This window comes from Jaculus jaculus, chromosome 1 (assembly GCF_020740685.1).
Source record: "Jaculus jaculus isolate mJacJac1 chromosome 1, mJacJac1.mat.Y.cur, whole genome shotgun sequence".
Taxonomy (NCBI): domain Eukaryota; kingdom Metazoa; phylum Chordata; class Mammalia; order Rodentia; family Dipodidae; genus Jaculus; species Jaculus jaculus.
Window position 1 is genome coordinate 79,672,276 of NC_059102.1, and position 19,247 is coordinate 79,691,522.

Consider the following 19,247-nt stretch of genomic DNA (forward strand, 5'->3'; position numbering starts at 1 on the left):
GCCCAACTTATTTAAACCTTCACATTTACTGTTTATATGATATCACTTCTCCTGTGGATCTATATTAAATAACTCTTTCCTTAATCCTAGGGAGCCACTCAAATTTGGCTTAACTAATTTTGCATGTGAGTGTTTTATTGTATTCAGAATCCAATACTCTGAAACACAATTAGTTTACCAGTGATAATCTTCTTGTTGATTTATTAGTCAATCTTCATAGCAGTATAACGATGGATAATCACTAAATCTACAATATTTTTGTTCATCTGCTAAGACTAGTTGCTCAATGCTCTAGGTACCTTAGATTCATCTATACTTTAATTTATAGTAATTTTACAATAGAATTTCCTCTTCAGGAATGAATTACATTTTTACTAAATGAAATCTTTTCCTCTATTATTGAGTAGACTTTTAGGCTCTTTTGGAAGTTCCCTCTTACTTTGTATTTTGGATCAGCTTTCCATAATTTCAGTCATGAATTTGGTTTTAGACAATAGATTTTGAATTGTATTCTGGCTTTTAGTACTGAGAAGCATAATAAAAGTTTTTAAAGCATACCCTCCATGACCTAGTTCCTCCATGTAATTTCTGCCTCCAAAACATTCTACCATCTCCCAAAATAGTACCACCAGCTGGAGATTAAACTTACGTGCATGTGCCTGGAAAAGATAATTCGTATTCAAACCACAAAACTTTCCAAGGAAAATTTAACATTACTTGTGAACTGAGAAGATTCGATAGTTCATCAGAGGAAGAAATCATAGTAGTCTGAGTCAATCCTTCCATATGTGTACAGCCTTCTGAAAGAAGAAGGCTGGGGCCACATCTGAAATGAAATGGCAGCCTATATTCCTGGGAGTCTAGAAGCCACAAGATGTATGACGCAAGGTGAGGCTGTGTGTTATAAGATCATAGAGTTGTCAGTGATAATATAAAAAATTGAGAACATGACAAGCATTTGGTTGATGGGAACAACTTGTGCGTATTTACAGAAGGGTGAAAAACAATATGTAAATATGATGAAGTTAGTGGACAAATATCACCAGACATGTTCCAGAAATGAAATAAATCCAAGTCACTGGAGAACACAAATAGGAGAAGAAAAATCAAGAATTATCCCATGTTTGAGACTGATGAATGAGAGGGTTGATATGTGAATCAGAAAATGGAAAGGACATGAGAAAAAACTATGACTTAAGTTTCAGCCTTCTTAAGATAGAATTTTCTTTTTAATGTCAATATAGATTAGTAAAATATGACCATCATAAGTTTAAACATTAAAGATGGTGGCTCTTCAGATAATTAATTTATAAAATAAACTGTTAAAGTAAACAAATGATACCCATGGGGTTCCCTACTTCTTTAATATAGAAGGAATATTTTTAAAAAGGTATAGAAAGAAAGAAAAAAGAAATAAAGATAACATATGATCTAACACTTGAGTATTTTAGCTTTTGCATGTCCACAAAGAAGTAGATTAATTTTAAAGAAGACTTTAAGAAAGTATGTTTGATTTAAAAAAGTAAACTAGAAGCAGGTTGCAAAAACTATTTGTCAGGACGATTTTTTTAATATTTGAATTAACAAAAAAATTACATTGTGTAGTAATAGAAGTACATGCAATGAATGATAATAATCCATTATTTTTATGGAAACTTTTATAACTTCCTCCAATAAACTCCATTTATTTTCTCACAAATTGTTCTGTTTCTTCTCACTAGATTAAAATGGCTTTAATTTTAAGTTGTAATATGGAAGTAGGTTTCAAAAAATAGGTAACTAGCCAGGTGTGGTGGCACGCCTTTAATCCCAGTACTGTGAAGTTAGAGGTTGGAAGATCACCATGACTTTGCGGCCATCCTGAGACTACATAGTGAATTCCAAGTCAGCATGGGTTAGAGAAAAACCTTATCTTGGGGAAAAAAAAAAAAAGTCAACTAATAGAATCTAATTATATGGGTAAGAAAAATATAACTATATAGCTTTTTTCTTTTCTACGTTCATGGTTGTATACTATTTATTTTTATTTTTATTATTTTGTTTGAGAGAGAGCAGCAGAAACAAAGAGAGATAGGGAGAGAATAGGCGTTCCAGGGCCTTATGTTACTACAAGCCACCTCCAGACGAATGTGCCACCTTGTGTATCTGGCTGACATGGGTCCTGGAGGATCAAACCTAGGTCCTTTGGCTTTGCAGGCAAGTGCCCTAACTGCTAATACATCTCCTCAGCCTATGATTGTATACTATTAAGAATATTTAGGTGGATGGGGAGGGCGGAGAGGGCATCGAAGGGTGGAAAACAGTAATCTGGACCCAAATGGCAATGGTACCATAAAATTCTACTTCCTAAAAGACAGACCAAATGGCTGAACCTTCACTAGACCCTTACAGGAAACACCTGAACCACAAGACACTGGAGAGGGTAGGATCAAGACTAACCTAAATCTTCTACATCTTCCCTCCCTCCCTCTCCCCTTCTCCCCTTCTCCCCTCTCCCTCTCTCTCTTGTCTAACTCTTGTATATTAGTTATCTTTTTCCTCATTTTCTTAGTGGGCACTGACCTGTAACTCCCAGTACTAGCATGGGGCTATCATCCACAATGAGTTTTTGATCAGAGAAACCTACAAGGTTTCCTAAAAGAATGTCAGAGTACTTGATCACCCACCAAAGGTTAGTGGTAAGACCCTATTGCTGAAGACACCATAGTAGCTGACAAGTAAAATGGAACAGCACCCCTCAGTGGTAGGAGATCCATAGCTGGAGCTGGGAAACAAGTTAGAACCATACCCAAACATAAGCCCACTCTCCAATATCAAGCTACCATCAATCATGGGATACAAGAGGGCCTACACCTATCAAACTCTCTATCAAAAAAGTAATTGTTATCTCAATTTTCCGGGTGCTTAACTTACTCTCCGTTGGAGAATCTGCTTCTCTTTTTCACATAGATGCAGATCCTAAGGAGAGAGCTGCCCCAACATACCTCAAAAGGGGCCCGGCTGAAACTAAGGACAATTGGTGAAACAAGCAAGGGTGCTGTTTTCCTGATGAACTGTATACCAGCACAAAGGGGAAGGAGACCAACACAGAGAAAAATCAACTCCTACCAAATCAGAGAGCCAGAGCCTCAGAGGCCTCCAACACCTCAGCACTGAAGCAGACCAAAAATGAACCCAACATGGCTCAGGGAAATTTTGAGGAAGAGGGGGTGGAAAGAATGTCAGAGTCACATGTTGGGTCATGATATGCAGAGACATTTATTGTACCAATAACTGTGGGCTAAGTCCACAATGCACGACCCATTTACATCATCAAGGAGGTTCCAATGGGAGTGGGTAGATCATGGATGAGCCTAAACAATGGTACCAAACTGCCTGTATTTGCTGAAAAGAAAACTAATAAATTAAATTTTAAAAAAGAATAATTATATACTTATAACATTTATATTCAAACTTCATAGTAGCCAGAATTAAGAAAAAAAGCCATAACAGTTGGCAAATAGATTCAGGGAAGTTTTCACATGATGTGTATCTGTGTATGCAGATATTTGAAAACATCTACAACTTATTATTCCCAAATACAGGAAATGAAATGGCAAACAAGAAATTGATTTTCTGTCATCATTTATAATAAACACAGTCGTATAAAACTAAATACAATGACTTTATCTATATAAAATTATTTTCATCACTATATAGCATTAGAAGGATATTAATGTTCATGTGACATGTCTCTTAGGTCATTCTTGCTGTGAATCTAAAATTGTCATAATACTACCAACCAAGATATTTTTGGTTAGGGCATAGCCCTTTTTAGCCTATAGTCATTAGATTACTTCAATAGTCATTAGATTACTTAGATGTGTTGCTTTATAATTTGTGTTTCAAAGAAAATTACAATCAACTACTCTTAATCTTTGGGCTAATGCACAATTAGGGAATGTTGATAATGGCAACTGCTCAGCCAAAACCTTCTGGGTATGTTTTAGAGCTTCCAAGGTTAGCCATTCTCAGGGTCATGCCATGATGACTATCTACATATTCTTACTGTTCCTGTGAGTATCATCATTTGCCACAGCCTCTTCCTTCTAAGCATTTGATTTTGGAAAGTGTGTGGGCTTATTTTCACTACCACATTGTGGTAGTTTTAATCTATGCCCCTGCCCCCAAGTAGACTAAAGTGTTATGAAAATTGAGTTTGCAGCTTCTGACCATAGCAGGCAGATGCCTGCTACAGAGGAGGCATCTCGCTGTGAGTAGATCTGGATTTCCAGCTTAATAGTATGCAGAATTCTTGATCTTTGCCTGGAGTACCCTGCTGAGTATTGCTGTTTTGCTCTTTCTTTTGGTGGTGCTGCTGGTGGATTTTTTTTTCTTTTTCTTCTTTCTCTCTACTTGGATCTATAAAAAGGGAAGACCCTCTTTTGACTTTATGGAACTTTCCCTGGATCTATAAACCTCAAATAAATCCTGCTCTTCCACTAAGCTGTGACTGGTTTGAAGGTTCATCTCAGAAGTGTGGAGCTGACTATGACACACATCCATCTTTATAAAAAGTCAGCGATTTAATTTTAAGAACTTTAATATATATTGTCTATTATACCTTGTAAACAGCCATTTTTATATGTTATTTCTAAATATAAATGCTTCAAAAATATTTTGAGTAGGTATAATTTCAGTGGAAAACCTATTATATATGTAGGTTCTTTAAAAAAAATATTTAACTCATTTATGAGGGAAAGAGAATGAGAGAGGGAAAGACACAAAAACAAAGACTTTACTCAATGGGACCTCTTTCCCACATGCATGGACCACTTTGTGCATCAAACTTTACATGCATAATTAGGAATTGAATAAAGGCTTTGTAAGCAAGCACCTTTAAGCATTGAACCACTTCGCCAGCCTGGTATATTGATTCCTGTAGGTAATATTCTACCATGTTTAGGTTAAGAAAAAAAAAAAGAATGTAATTTACAAAGTATATAACTGTGTCTATATTAAGATATATTTTTATTATGAAATTTATACATTAGTTATTTAAATAATTGTTAACAGTCATTTGAAATGTAGATGGTATATGTACAGCACTGAAATGTCAAAGATTTACATATTGAATCAAAACCTGACTCAGATTTGGGGTATAAGCTTAGTGGTAGAGTGCTTATTTAGCTCTAATTTGGTCCCCTCCATTAGTTTAAAAAAGACTCAAGGGCTGGAGAGATGTTTTAGCAGTTAAGGAGCCTCCTGCCAAAACAAATGACTCAGGTTCAACTCTCCAGGACCCACATAAGGCAGATGCACAAGGTGGTGCATGCATCTGGAGTTCATTTGTAGTGGCTGGAGGCCCTGGTGCGCCCATTATCTCCCTCCCGCCTTCCTTCCTGTCCTCCCTTCCCCAGTCTCTCTCTGTCTCTCTCTCTCTCTCTGGCTCTTTGTCTCTTAAATACATAAATGAAAATCTTCTTATAAAAGAGTCAATATAACAAATTTTCACTATAAAACTATCTATATAAAGTATGAACATAAGAAGAGAGGTCAATCTTATAAATATAATAGAAATAAAGGTAAAATAATAAAATTACATTCAAATATGGTAAGCTTTAGAATATACAAAGTATATTGGATTAAAAAGATACATTAACTAATAGTGCTTAATTATTCAAAAAGACATAACAATTTTTTCCATGCATGTTAAGGCATGTTATTGTCTAGGACACTGCAAATGAAAAGGATCCAATTCTGCTCTCTCTGTCTTCCTGCCTGATGAAACCGTTGCAGTCCACAGTAAGCCTGGGGGACTCAGATGCCAATGGCATGTGGATGTTCTGTCCAGGTCAGGAGCATTCTGTAGGCATCAAGTGCAGGGCGCTTGCGTTGCCCTCTTGTCTACAGCTGATTTTCCCAGCCCTTCACCTTCCCTTGCCACAGTAAACCCAGGCTTTTTGCATCGGGAAAAAAAAAAAAAAGAAAAAGATCCAATTGACATTTATATATTATTTCACACCATGATATCAGAATGCAAATTATCTTATTGATAATATGGAATAGTTAACTGGATGTGCTGCATCTTGTAAAGTAAAATGTACCCTAATAAACACAAAGGAGTAGAAATCATACAGTATATGGTTTTAGATTATTGAGAAGTTAAGCAACAGATAACAAAATATACAGAAAACAACTTATTGATAATAATGTGTAAGTCTTTATGAGATATGTCAATAGGTTTATTTATTTATTTTTTGAGGCAAGCCCAACAAACTGAACTTTTTTTAATGTGAGAGTGTGAACTTGGGAGAGAGAGATTGTGTGAGCAAGAGAGACAGAGAGAGAATTGGAATGCTGGACCTCCAGCCACTGGAATCAAACTCCAATCATTTGATCCCTCCTTGTGTGCATGTGTGACCTTGCACTATTGCATCACTTTTGCATCGGCCTCCCATGGGACCAGGAGAGTTGAACATGATTCATTAGGCTTTGCAAACAAGTTAATTTAACTGTTAATCCATTTTTAAAGCCCATCTCAAAAGGTTTTAAACAAAGTTTTGAACTTCATGAAAATAAAAATTCAAATTTCACAAAAGTATTTGATAAATGCTAACAGAAAATTTATAGTATTGAATACATATAGTATAAAGGAAGAAAGAATTGAAATCAATAATACAAGAGTCAAGAGCTGAAGAGATGATTCAGCAGTTTTGGTGCTTGACTGCAAAGCCTAACAACCAGGTTTTGATTCCCCAGTAGCCATACAAAACCAGATGTACAAAATGGTACATTTATCTAGAATTTGTTTTCATCTCTCTCCATCTCTTTCTCTTACTCTTTCTCATTGCAAGTAAACAAATAAATAATAAAATATTTTAAAAGAATCAAGAGACAATAAAAAGAATGAAAAATTAAATATAGTAAAGTAAAATATATGACATAATAAAACATTTTATATGCTAATTTAAAAGGTAAAACTAAAGTAAGAATAAATAATATTCAAAGCAGATTTCAAAGGAAATTGAAAAAAAATGTCATAGATCAAGCCAAAAACATATTCTTGTTTTTTTTTTTCAAGGTAGGGTCTCACTCTGGCTCAGGCTGACCTGGAATTCACTATGTAGTCTCAGGGTGGCCACGAACTCACAGCGGTCCTCCTACCTCTGCATCCTGAGTGCTGGGATTAAAGGCATGCGCCACCACGCCCGGCTCCAAAAACATATTCTTAATAAAGGTGTAAAAGTAAATATAATGAAGAAACCTCTAGGTAGGCTAATAAAAAGAATAGTAGAGAATACTATTATGTAATATAATGTTAATAGCATGACAGAAAAATGGAATATCACCACAAATTCAGGGACATTAACAGCAAAATTAGGAAATACTATGAACTCTATCACTATTAATTTGGAATCCAAGGTAAGATGTATTTCTCTTTAAGACACATCTACAAATATGCATATTAGTATATATGCATCATTTATAACATATCTATATATCTAAATCTATCTACAAGTATATTCATATATATCTAATTATATATCATATAAAGAAAACAGAATGCTTAAGACCAACATGAATCCATTTATAAATTTTACCTACGCTAGGTAAGAAAAAGCCATTAATTTTCTTTATCACATTCCAGATGATAGCCAAAGAACCACTTTAATTCATTTAATACTAACTGAATAGTACTACTGTCCAAGACAGTTCTAGTAACATACAGACCAGTATTAATTATGAACATTTATGGAAGAGCATTATAAGCATTTTAGTTAATCTACTTTAACTATATAGAAGTAGAATTACACACAATTCAACTCACTATCTGTGAAAGTTATTTTAAGATACTGTTATTAATAATTATTTTTAAGAATACGATAAGTGGGCTGGAGAGATGGGTTAGGGGGTTAAGCGCTTGCCTGTGAAGGCTAAGGACCCTGGTTTGAGGCTTAATTCCCCAGGACCCACGTTAGTCAGATGCACAAGGGGGCGCACACATCTGGAGTTCGTTTGCAGTGGCTGGAGGCCCTGGTGTGCCCATTCTCTTTCTCTCTCTTTCTCTGTGCCTCTTTCTTTCTCTGTCTGTCACTCTCAAATAAATAAAGAGAAATTAAAAAAATAGAAAAAAATATGATAAGTTATCTCACAGAAGCAACTTCAGCAAGGTAGAATTTATTTTTGTTTCACTGTTTCAAAAGAAAACAGTTTACCAAAGTAGGGAGCATATTGAGAATATGTGCTAGTTATGAGACAGTTGATTTCATCCTGATATTTGTCCATGAAGCAGAGAATTGCACCAAAAGCAGAGCTGGGCTATAACTTATCTCAAGGCACAGTCTCAAAGACCCATCTGCAATAGCCAGTCTTCACGACTTCCCCAATATTTGACAGTTCAGATCATATTCTCTTTTAAGGAATTAACCTGAGAACATTTAGTAGGTCAGCATCATAAACACCCCACATCAAGCCAGGTGATATTATAGATTTTATTTTTTTAAGTCAGGAAATATTATATAAATCACAAATTCAAGAATATGTATCTGTATATATTTCAATTATGGTTTTTATGCTTTCCTATTTATGTTTTACACAAAACCAAAGGAATGACAATATTATATGTTGGATACAAATATTGTTTGTTTCCAAAATACTACCAATTTAATTCTGTATGATTTGTAAATTTTATTTACTAAATAAATATATTATTCCTTTTAATATTGTTAACCAAATGAAAAAAATACATGGTTGAAATGCTTTTTATTAAATGTAATTCCATTATAGATTGAATATAAAATGTAAAATATTAGGCAAAGGCCATTGTATTTGCAGCTGTAGTCCCAAGCTGGTGGGTCTGTTTGGGGAGGGGTTGTGAATTCTCTGGGAGTTTGGACCAGATCATCTTCCTGTCCTGTCTCTGATTGATACACCACCAATATGTTATATTCTCAGGTATTTAACTTTTTATACCTGGCTTATATCACTTAACATAATGAGTCATACATGTTGTGATAAGTAGTAGCATTTTTATTTAGAAGGCTAAATACTATTTTATGTACACAGATGGCACACACATTTGTTTATGTGAAATATGGATATTTTAATGATACTGTCTCTAGTTCATGGACATGGTATATCTTTTAATTTATTTGAATCACCAAACTCCATTTTATCAGTCTGATAAAATTGGATGTACTTTGTTTTCTTTTGTGTCTTCTTCATTTCTTTCTTTTTTATTTTTTCTTTGTTTTATTTTTATTTTTTTAGGTGCATAGCCAATGGCTTTCTTTTTTTTTAATTTAATTTATTAGTTTTCTTTTCAGCAAATACATGCAGTTTGGTACCATTGTTTAGGGTCATCCATGATATACCCCCTCCCATTGGACCCTCCTTGTTGATGTAAATGGGTCGTGCATTGTGGAGTTAGCCCACAGTTATTGGTACAATAAATGTCTCTGCATATCATGACCCAACATGTGACTCTGACATTCTTTCCGCCCCCTCTTCTGCAAAATTTCCCTGAGCCATGTTGGGTTCATTTTTGGTCTGCTTCAGTGCTGAGGTGTTGGGGGCCTCTTTTTTTGAGAAAGAGAGAGAATGAGTGCATCAGGGACTCAAGCCACTGCAAATGAACTCCAGACTCATGGGCCACCTTGCACTTGTGCATCTGGCTTATGTAGGTTCTGACAAGTTGAACCTAGGTCGTTTGGCTTTACAGGCAAGTGCCTTAATCACTGAGCAATCTTTCCAGCCCCCTTCTTCAGTTTTAAGTAGGATATTTTACCTCCTCCTCCTTCTTCATTCTGGAGGTTGAATCTCAGAAATCCAAAGCATGTACAATCAATCTGACATATACACCCATTCCTCTTTCCTCTCTTAGGATGTAGTTATGTAATGCTACTGACTTCCCTTTTAGAACTGCTATTGCTCCTCACATCCATTTTGTATGTTGTGTTTCTGTTTTCATTTTTCTCAAGATATTTTAGGTTTGTCTTTAATGACTTATTTATCTTAATAGTTGTATAACAAACTATTGTTTACTTATGTATCAGAATTTTCCATGACTTTCCCTATGAGTGAGTTGTAAGTTTCATAGCATTATAATCAGAAATGATATTTGATGTGATTTCTGCCTTTTAATTTTTAAAGATGGTTTTGAGTCCAACATGTTTTTTGTCAGAGGAGAGAGCAAATTATTTTCAATGGATGAAGAGTCCTCTATAAACCTATTTTAAAACATTGTTCTAATATTCTGTATATGTGTAATAGACCTCTTTGTTCTGGATTTTACTTTAAATTTCATATTTCTCATTCCTTTTCTGTATGCATGATATGTGTATTTTTAAAGGTGAGATATTAAAGTCCCTTATGATGATTATATAGCAACCCATAGTTCAAATAAGGCTTAGATATTCTTGCTGCTATATGTATGTGTTCCAGAGTTAATTGCTTATGTACAAACAACTATTATACCCTACCCTTGAAAATTTCCCTTTATCATGGCACAGTGATTTTCTTTGCCTGTTTTCCTTGGTTTATACTTAAATTTCATATCTTTGTAACACAAACACAAGGTTTTATTCATTTATTCATGTATAATTTGAGAGAGAGAGAGAGAGAGAGAGAAGAGAATTGGTGTGCTAGGGCCTCCAGCTACTATAAATGAACTCTAGATATATCTATCCTCTGGTGAGTCCTAGAAAATTGAACCTGGGTTCTTTGGCTTTAGAGGAAAGTGCCTCAACCACAACCAGTAAGCCATCTCTCTAACCCCACAGACATGAGTTTTGTTTGGTTTCCAGGTCCATGGATTATGTTCCCCTCTGTCCTTCATTAATTATTGTTTAAGGATTATATTTTAGGATAAATTTATATCAGAGAGAAAATCATTACATTTGCTTCTAATCCACTAAGCTTTGTTAAAAAATTACTGTGTTTATTTTAATTGTATATTTTAGTTCATTATTATTCAGGTAATTATGAATAGGTAAGAATTACTAGTTTCATTTTTACTATTTTCTGTTTTGCACATAGTGCACTTCTTTCTTAACTTTTGATTTCTTCAGTTGTGAGCTGAGGGTTTTCATTATTGGTATGCCTTGACTATTTTGTGTGTGTCTGTGTGTGTGTGTGTTTGTGTGTGTGTGTGTGTGTACATGCAAATGCATGTGCTCTCTGGATTTTTGTTTCATGGTTCCCATCAGATTGTAAAGTGTTTTTAAAACAGACTATTTTATGCTGACAACAACTTAATATTATCCACTCTATATATTCTACATTTTGATGCCTGTCCCAACATTTCTGTCAGCTACAGGTTACATATTTTTCTTAGCTAAATTCCTAAGAGATTATTCTTATGCTTATTTTTACCATAGTCATGGTTATATATTCACTTAAATATCACTAATACTCTATTGTTATTTTAATTTACAATGTAATTATTTGTTCTATTGGGATTTTCATGGTGCTTATGAGAATATTTTCCTTAGAATGAAGACCTCACTTCATTTTGGCAGTTTTATGTTTCTCTCTCTCAGGTCAAACAAAGTCAGCTTCTCTAGACACGGCTGGGGATACTAAAGCATTAAACAACTACTGCCATTTATTTTTGTTTTTCTTTTGAGTGAAACTGAGAGCAGACTTTTATCTGTCACTGTCTTTGTTAAAATGGAACAGATATCTGTTGACATTGGGAATGAATAGCTCCTGGAAGTGGACTAATATGTGTTAAACTATGTTTTTGTGATTTAGATAACCTCCAGAATGCAGATCCCCATCTACTCTGTGATATAGAAGACAATTATTTGAATATTAACACTAGAATTTGAGGTATTAGATGAATGGTCAGATTCCATCATTGGAATGTTAATTAACCAGGATACATCACTGGGATGAGATGAAGTGGCAGATAAAATGGATAAAATGTTCCAAAACTCAAATTCATACAAGAGAGTTCTTTTCTTTGCCTAACAAATATGTGGTACAACTTTGTTGAGAATCCAAGCCACAAAATCTCCTCTTGAACAAATGTACCTGAAACCCCTTCCCAAAACAGTGAGAGCTGTGAGTTTTATCTCCTTCTTTCTTCTTTCTCATGGTGTAGCCCATAGAAACACTCCTTTTGTTCTTCTCTCATTTAGAAAATATCACATGCTATACTCAGTCATGATTGGACTTTGTGTTATTAGAAGGCAGCCCCTCCACTCATGCATTAAGTGCATGGAGGAATTGGTGAAATGGATTACCTGTAGAGTGAGCTGAAGAAGGAGAAAATGAGCTGAAGTAAAAGTAAGTAGATTCAAAGGCTAAAAAACTGCTCAACTCTTCTTATTCATATTTCTGGAAATCTGTTTATTTACTGAGTTAAATTCCAGATTAAGAAAGCTGGGTCAACTGTTCACAGCCACACTTGTCAAAGCATATTGGCAAAACCTTTTGAGAAATAAAGTGAAGTATTTAGCACCTTCTCTGCCTTCACACAAAGAGATGAGGTCCCTGAAAGGGGCTTGGGCACATTCAGAAACCTAAAAGACATCTGTATGCTTAATCTGTTCTGTGAGAGAGATAGGTAAATTACTTGTGGCAGCCTATAATTACGTTACCATATATCTGATCCAAATTTTTCTCTCCTAAAGCAAAGCCTGGGTATTAGGAATCTTTCTTTGATTATGTGTAATTGCTTAGGTATGTGAATACAAATATTTTCTCAGTTGTCTCAACTGTTTTTGACCTTTCCTTAACAAGGAGGGATCTCTGTTTAGATGCTAATCTGATACACCCATGGGTGTCAGAAACAGTTGATTCTACAATTCTACCATGTTGCTAAAATTTCTATATTACTCTATTTTTTTTACAAATTTTTATATAGCATCTCTTAAAGTAGACTGTTTATACATGATTTCATAATATCTAAGACCCTTTGACAGGGTTAAACTAAATTTTATGATCTCTTGTTGTTGAAGTCACACTTTCTGAGTGATATGGACCTGACTGGTCATTAAGAGAATCTTAAATTCTAAGGCATTAAAGTTTTTGATAAACCAATCTTTAATTTTGTTAAAGAGGTGCTTAATTTTCTAACATTTTTGTCAAGAAACTATCTTTTGGTTTCTTTCTTTGAATTGCCCTTTAATTTAAAAACTGATTGAGGTTTTAGATTTAGTTAATTTCTATCCAAGTACCAAAATCATGAGGAAGAAAGATATTAAATGACTTCAATACTTTAATGTCTTTATTCATGAAAGCACTTTCAGATCTACATGAAATACTACAGATTTTTTTAAATAAGATACATCCATTTCTGTTATAAAAGGTAAACTGAACACAAGGATTATATTTAACTCACAAATTAATTGGGAGGAGCCAATTAGATGTTAAAAAATTAAGGACCCATACCAGATTATATATATATTCCATTATTATATATTTAATATTATATTATATTATATATAATTACATATATAATTAATATATATTATATATAATATAATATATATGTGTGTCTGTGTGATATATATATATATATGAGATATATATATATATATATGATATATATGTGTGTATATATATATATATATACACATATATATGTATATAATGGTATTAATAAAATGTTGAAATTAATTCAAGAGAAATTATAATTCTATAGGTGCTATTTTTATTTCTTTTTTAAATATTTTATATTCCTTCATTTATTTGAGAAAGAGAAATAGGCAGAGAGTGAGGAAGAGGGAGAGAATGGGCATGTGGGCATGCCAGGGTCTTCAGCCACTGCAAACGAACTCCAGATGTGTGCACTCCTTGTGCATCTGTCTTACATGTGTACTGGAGAATAGAACCTGGGTCCTTTGGCTTTGCAGGCAAGCTCCTTAAACACTAAGTCATTTCTCCAGCCACATTTTTGTATTTCACTTAACAAAATTCATTTATATTATTTTAGACAATCATTTGTACAATATAAAAAATATATAGACCTCTACAAACCAGATAGTAAAAAATATGCAAGGACCATCATCTGGCAATCAATTCAAACTCTTTTCTTATTTTTTCCTGGGCGAATCTGGAAGGATGGTGACATGTAAACATTAAAAACCATTGTATATTACATGGATATTAAAGACTTTGCTAATATGGCTGTATATTCATAGTACTGGCTTTATTCTTACTCATAACTCTTTAATAGGTATATTTTTGTAGTTGGAACTCTATTTTCTCCCCTGAAAAGCAAGATTTATTGAAGTGATAAACTTTGGTATTCATGATTGTTCTGCCATTTTGAAAAAAAGTTGAGACTTTATGAAATATTTATTGATATTACTTTAAAATGAAGGTTAGTAGAAAGAGAGGCACTTGGGCTGGAGAGATGACTTAACAGTGAAGGCTCTTGGTTAAATCCAGAAGGCTCAGGTTTGATTCCCCAGGACCCATGTAAGCCAGATGCACAAGGATGCACATGTATCCGGAGTTTATTTGCAGCAACTGAAGGCCTTGACTCACCCATTCTCTCTCTCTCTCTATCTTTATCTCTATCTCTATTATCTATCTATCTCTATATGCCTCTTTCTCTCTCTTACACATAAATAAAAAAAATTTAAAAAAAAATTAAAAATGAGCGGCACTCAGATGGCAAGTATGATTCATTCTGGAGCATGTATGTGGGCTTTTCCAAAGAGAGTCATAGAAATATGATCTATCTAGGTGGGATGTATGGGATTATCAAAGGAGAATCACACCACACTTTTTTTCTTTAGAATCATTATCTACAGAATTTTGATATGTTTTGAAGCTGATATATTCAAAAGTTTGCTAAAAAAAAATAAAACCCTAAATGTGATTATACAGTGGTTTCTGAGGGGCAACTATAAGGATTATACTTGATAAGGTAGATATAAGTCACAGACATAAAAGAAGTTATGAAATCTGAGTTTAAAGATTAGAGGGTCATCAATTGAGGGGAGCCTGGAAGAGAGCCTACTATTACTCATATCAAAACACAAGCAATAAAGCATGTGACAAACTGCTTTTTTTAAGATAAGATCCCAAAACATCAGAGACCTTTTATTGTAAGTTGCCTGATCACTATGGCATGAATAAATCATCCAAAACTTAAAAAGAATCTGTCATAAATTTAATTTGAACATGTAAATCTTGGAGGACTAAGGACACTTGTCCCAGCCATTCAACCCAGATGCATAGCACTCTAATTTTGGAACATGTTCCTGCTTGTGCTGCTGGTGTTTTAAGGGTCATCAGGTTTTGCAATAAAGCCATACTCATCATCTTAAATTTTGAGTTTAGGAATGAGATCTCACACTGTAAAATGTAAAATATAAAAAGAACATAGTGACCTTCACAGTGACATGTAACAAACACCAACTAACATTCCAAGAAAGAATCCAGTGGTGGGAAAAATCAAAAAGAAAATCATGGGCAGCTATAACCATTCCAGCTGTGTCTAATGGAAAACAATGAAAACAAACAAAAGTGTAAAATAAGGCTACAACTACTTGGTTGGATAGATGGCTCAGTATTTAAAGGCACTTGCTTGCAAAGACTGCCAGCCAATGTTGATTCTGTAGTACCATGTAAAGCCAGATGCACAAAATTTGCACGTCTACTTAGAGTTGGTTTACAGTGGCATGATGGCTTACTGCACCCATCCCCACCATCTTCCCTCTCAAGGAAATAAATATATGAATAAATTATACATATATATATATATATATATATATATATACACACACACACACATATATTCAAATATTTCAGCTACTAGTAGGCATAGAAATGGATCTTATCATTTTGTTATAGCTAGATTGTTTGTTTGTCCTACCTGGTATATCAGTAACTCACACTCAGGTTTTATTGGGAAGCCCTAATGAATGGGTCATTATTCACTTTTATTTTTCTCCCTAGGTTGAGTCTTCCTCTAGCTGAGGCTGACTTGGAATTCAGTATGAAGTCTCAGAGTGGCCTTGAACTCACAATGGTCCTCCTACATCTGGGCCTGAGTGCTGGGATTAAAGGTATGCCACCACAATGACACCCCAATAACATTCTTGTTTTGACTATGATCACTCTATATTTCCAGTAGGTGACAATCACGTACCTTAGAGAAAATGTCTATGCAAAACCCTTTTGGAGCTACAAGTATTTCCTATTCTTGTTAAAAATCTTTACCAAAATACATTTCATAGGTATGAATTTCTATATCTGTTTTAGTACTTGATGGTTCCTCTTAGTTGAATTTTATTTAGAGACTTTTGAAAATCATTTTCTACTATTTACTTACTGGGGGTGGAGGGGCAGACGGAGAAAGAGAGAGAATGGGTGCACCAATACCTCCAGCCACTGCCAAACAACTCCAAAAATATGTACTACCTTGTGCATCTGGATTTTGTGGATTCTGGGGAATAAAGCCTCAGTCCTTAGGATTCACAGCCAAGCTATTTAACAGCTAAGCAATCTGTCCAGCCCTATTTAGACAACATTTTAATGCAATAGCATTATATTTTAATGACACAAGAAGCTATGTCTGAACTATAGATGTGATAACAGTCCTGTTTAAAAAAAAAACATAAATTAATTAGTTAGATTTTAATATCTAGTATGGTGGATGTTAAAAAAAACTACTTTTTATATTTTATTTTTATTCATTTATTTATTAGACAGAGAAAGAGGGAAGTAGGGTGAGAGAGAGAGAGAGAGAGAGAGAGAGAGACAGAGAGAGAGAGAGAGAATGAATGGGCACGCCAGGGCCTCCAGCCACTGCAAATGAACTCCAGACGCATGTGCCCCCTTGTGTATTTGGATAACATGGGTCCTGGGGAATCAAACCTGGCTCCTTTGGCTGTGCAGGCAAATGCCATAGCCACTAAGCCATCCCTCCAGCCCTACTTTTGTTTTTTAAAATTATTTAATTTTCAGATGGGCTGTAAATGAGAGCACCACAAGTTTTATTTTGTATTTGCTTACAAGTTACTTGTTTATCTTTACTGAGTAGCATAGAGATAATTCAAAATCCTAACTCCATAGTTGACTGAGATTGTGGAAGTGTATGATAGAATACCCCGTATTAAATCAATTATGCAATGAAGGCTGAGTGTGGGAGCAGGGAATGGATCATTTGAGAGTCAGTTTAACTCTTCAGGAAATATACACAATAGGAACTTCTTTGGATGATCTTGTAGAACGTGAATTGAAGCAAAAATCATACAGATTATAAACTGACAAATACATTTAGTTAGGTGTACCTTTTGTCCTATTTTTAAATATTTTCTCCAATTTTTTAAATTAATTAATTAACTAATTAATTTGAGAGCGACAGACAGAGAGAGAAAGAGGCAGATAGAGAGAGAGAGACAATGGGCATGCCAGGTCCTCCAGCCACTGAGAAGGAACTCCAGATGCGTGCATCTGGCTAACGTGGATCCTGGGGAATGGAGCCTCGAACTGGGGTCCTTGGGCTTCACAGGCAAGCGCGTAACCACTAAGCCATTTCTCCAGCCCTGTTTTCTCCTATTTTAATTAAAGTTTATGTCAGCACCTCAAAGACAGACTAGGGTTTTAGACCCTCTATTTGTTACACTAATGTGGTAGTGTTGGTTAAATCTCCTCTTTGTCCTTTAACATTACTTATCTATCAATCAGTGTACTGTGACTGAAGGCAAAGTTTAACATGGTGATGCTGTTGAAACTTCAGCTCTTGCCCTTAAAATTCCAGTTACACTGCAAAGTAAAACAAAGTTTGGCTAATTTAGCAACTTTAATTTAGATGAACACTTACTTACCTAATATGAACATTTTGTTATACAATCACTTTAGAAACATAAGCTCATGTTGACCTTGCCTCCATACCATAGTCATTTATACTGGTAGACCTATAAATATATGCACCAAAATAATTGCAACAAATTTTATAAAGCAAAATATGCTAGATAATAAACCAGAAATAAATCTCACACAGTAACAGTAGGATGCTGTAATACACTGCAATTGTCAACAGAGACAAAATCCAAGCATAAAATTAATGGAGAAATAACAGAGCTGAAAAACACCTTAGGCCAATTGGGCTTACCATACATCTACAGAACATTCCACTGAAATGTCACAGAATAAACATTCTTTTCAGTAGTACATAATATATATCACTCTAATATATATCACACATTGGGCCATAAAGCATGTCTCCACAAATTCAGGAAAATTGTGTAACTCTATGCATTATATTTGTAAACCATGCAATAAAATTAGAAATCAATGGAGCAAAAAAAAAAAAAAAATAGTTGGAGCATTTGGAACATGGTGACAATGAAGATCAGCAACAGAATACCAATACTATAGAAGAGCCCCTGGATGTCATCAGGCTCAGCCCAGATGAACAAATTTATGTGAGGATAAGAAATGACTGGGAGCTTCGAGGCAGATTACATTTTTATGACGGGCACTTTATATGATACTGGGAGATGTAGAAGAAACTGTGACTACTATAGAAATTGATAAAGAGAAGACATATGAAGAGATTATATAAATCAAGAGAACAGAATGTGTCAATACTCTTTGTCTAGGGAGATGGTGTGGTACTAATTGTGCCTCCATTAAGAGTTGGCTGAAGAAAAGATTTATCCAGTGTAGAAAGTAGGAGACTGTACAATTATCCCTTCATATGTACAAGACATTCAGAGAGAGAAAGACCTGAGGGCTCACCCACCAGAAATGAGTGCATTTCAGCTTACAACTTCTTGATTTAAACAGCATTTTGGTTTTTCTTCAACCTTTCAATAAGTGTTATTATCAAGGTGTTCTTTGTTAGGAGTTGGTTTGCAATATTGTTCTTGCAGGCAGGCAGTTTATGAATTTTTTTCTTCAAAATTAAACTTCTTTTCCTTTTTCTAAAATTTTGTCAAAACAAAATAGAAATCAATAAGGCAACAAGACAACAAAAAATACACCAACTCCTGAAGACTCAATAGCTCACTATTAAACAATGAATGTGTCATCAAAGGAATAAGAAAGGAAATCCATAGATTTCTAGAACTAACTTTTAATGGAAAGAAAACACACAAAACATAACAAACACTGGCAGTCTTAAGAGGGCAGTTTATAACATTAAAGGACTACATTATAAAGCAAGAAAGAACTCGAGTTAATGACTTAACCATCCACCTGAAGGCATTGGAAAGACAAGAATGATCTACATCCAAAAGTACTGGAAGGAAATAAATAATCAAGGTCAGAACAGAAATCAATGCTCAGAAATTAAG

The 19,247-nt window shown here is 34.5% G+C and overlaps 1 pseudogene; it reads left to right on the forward strand.

The window, feature by feature from the left end:
• Positions 1-7,308: 7,308 nt before the first annotated feature.
• On the forward strand, positions 7,309-18,596 carry LOC101611771 (annotated as a pseudogene).
• The last annotated feature ends 651 nt before the right edge of the window (positions 18,597-19,247 follow it).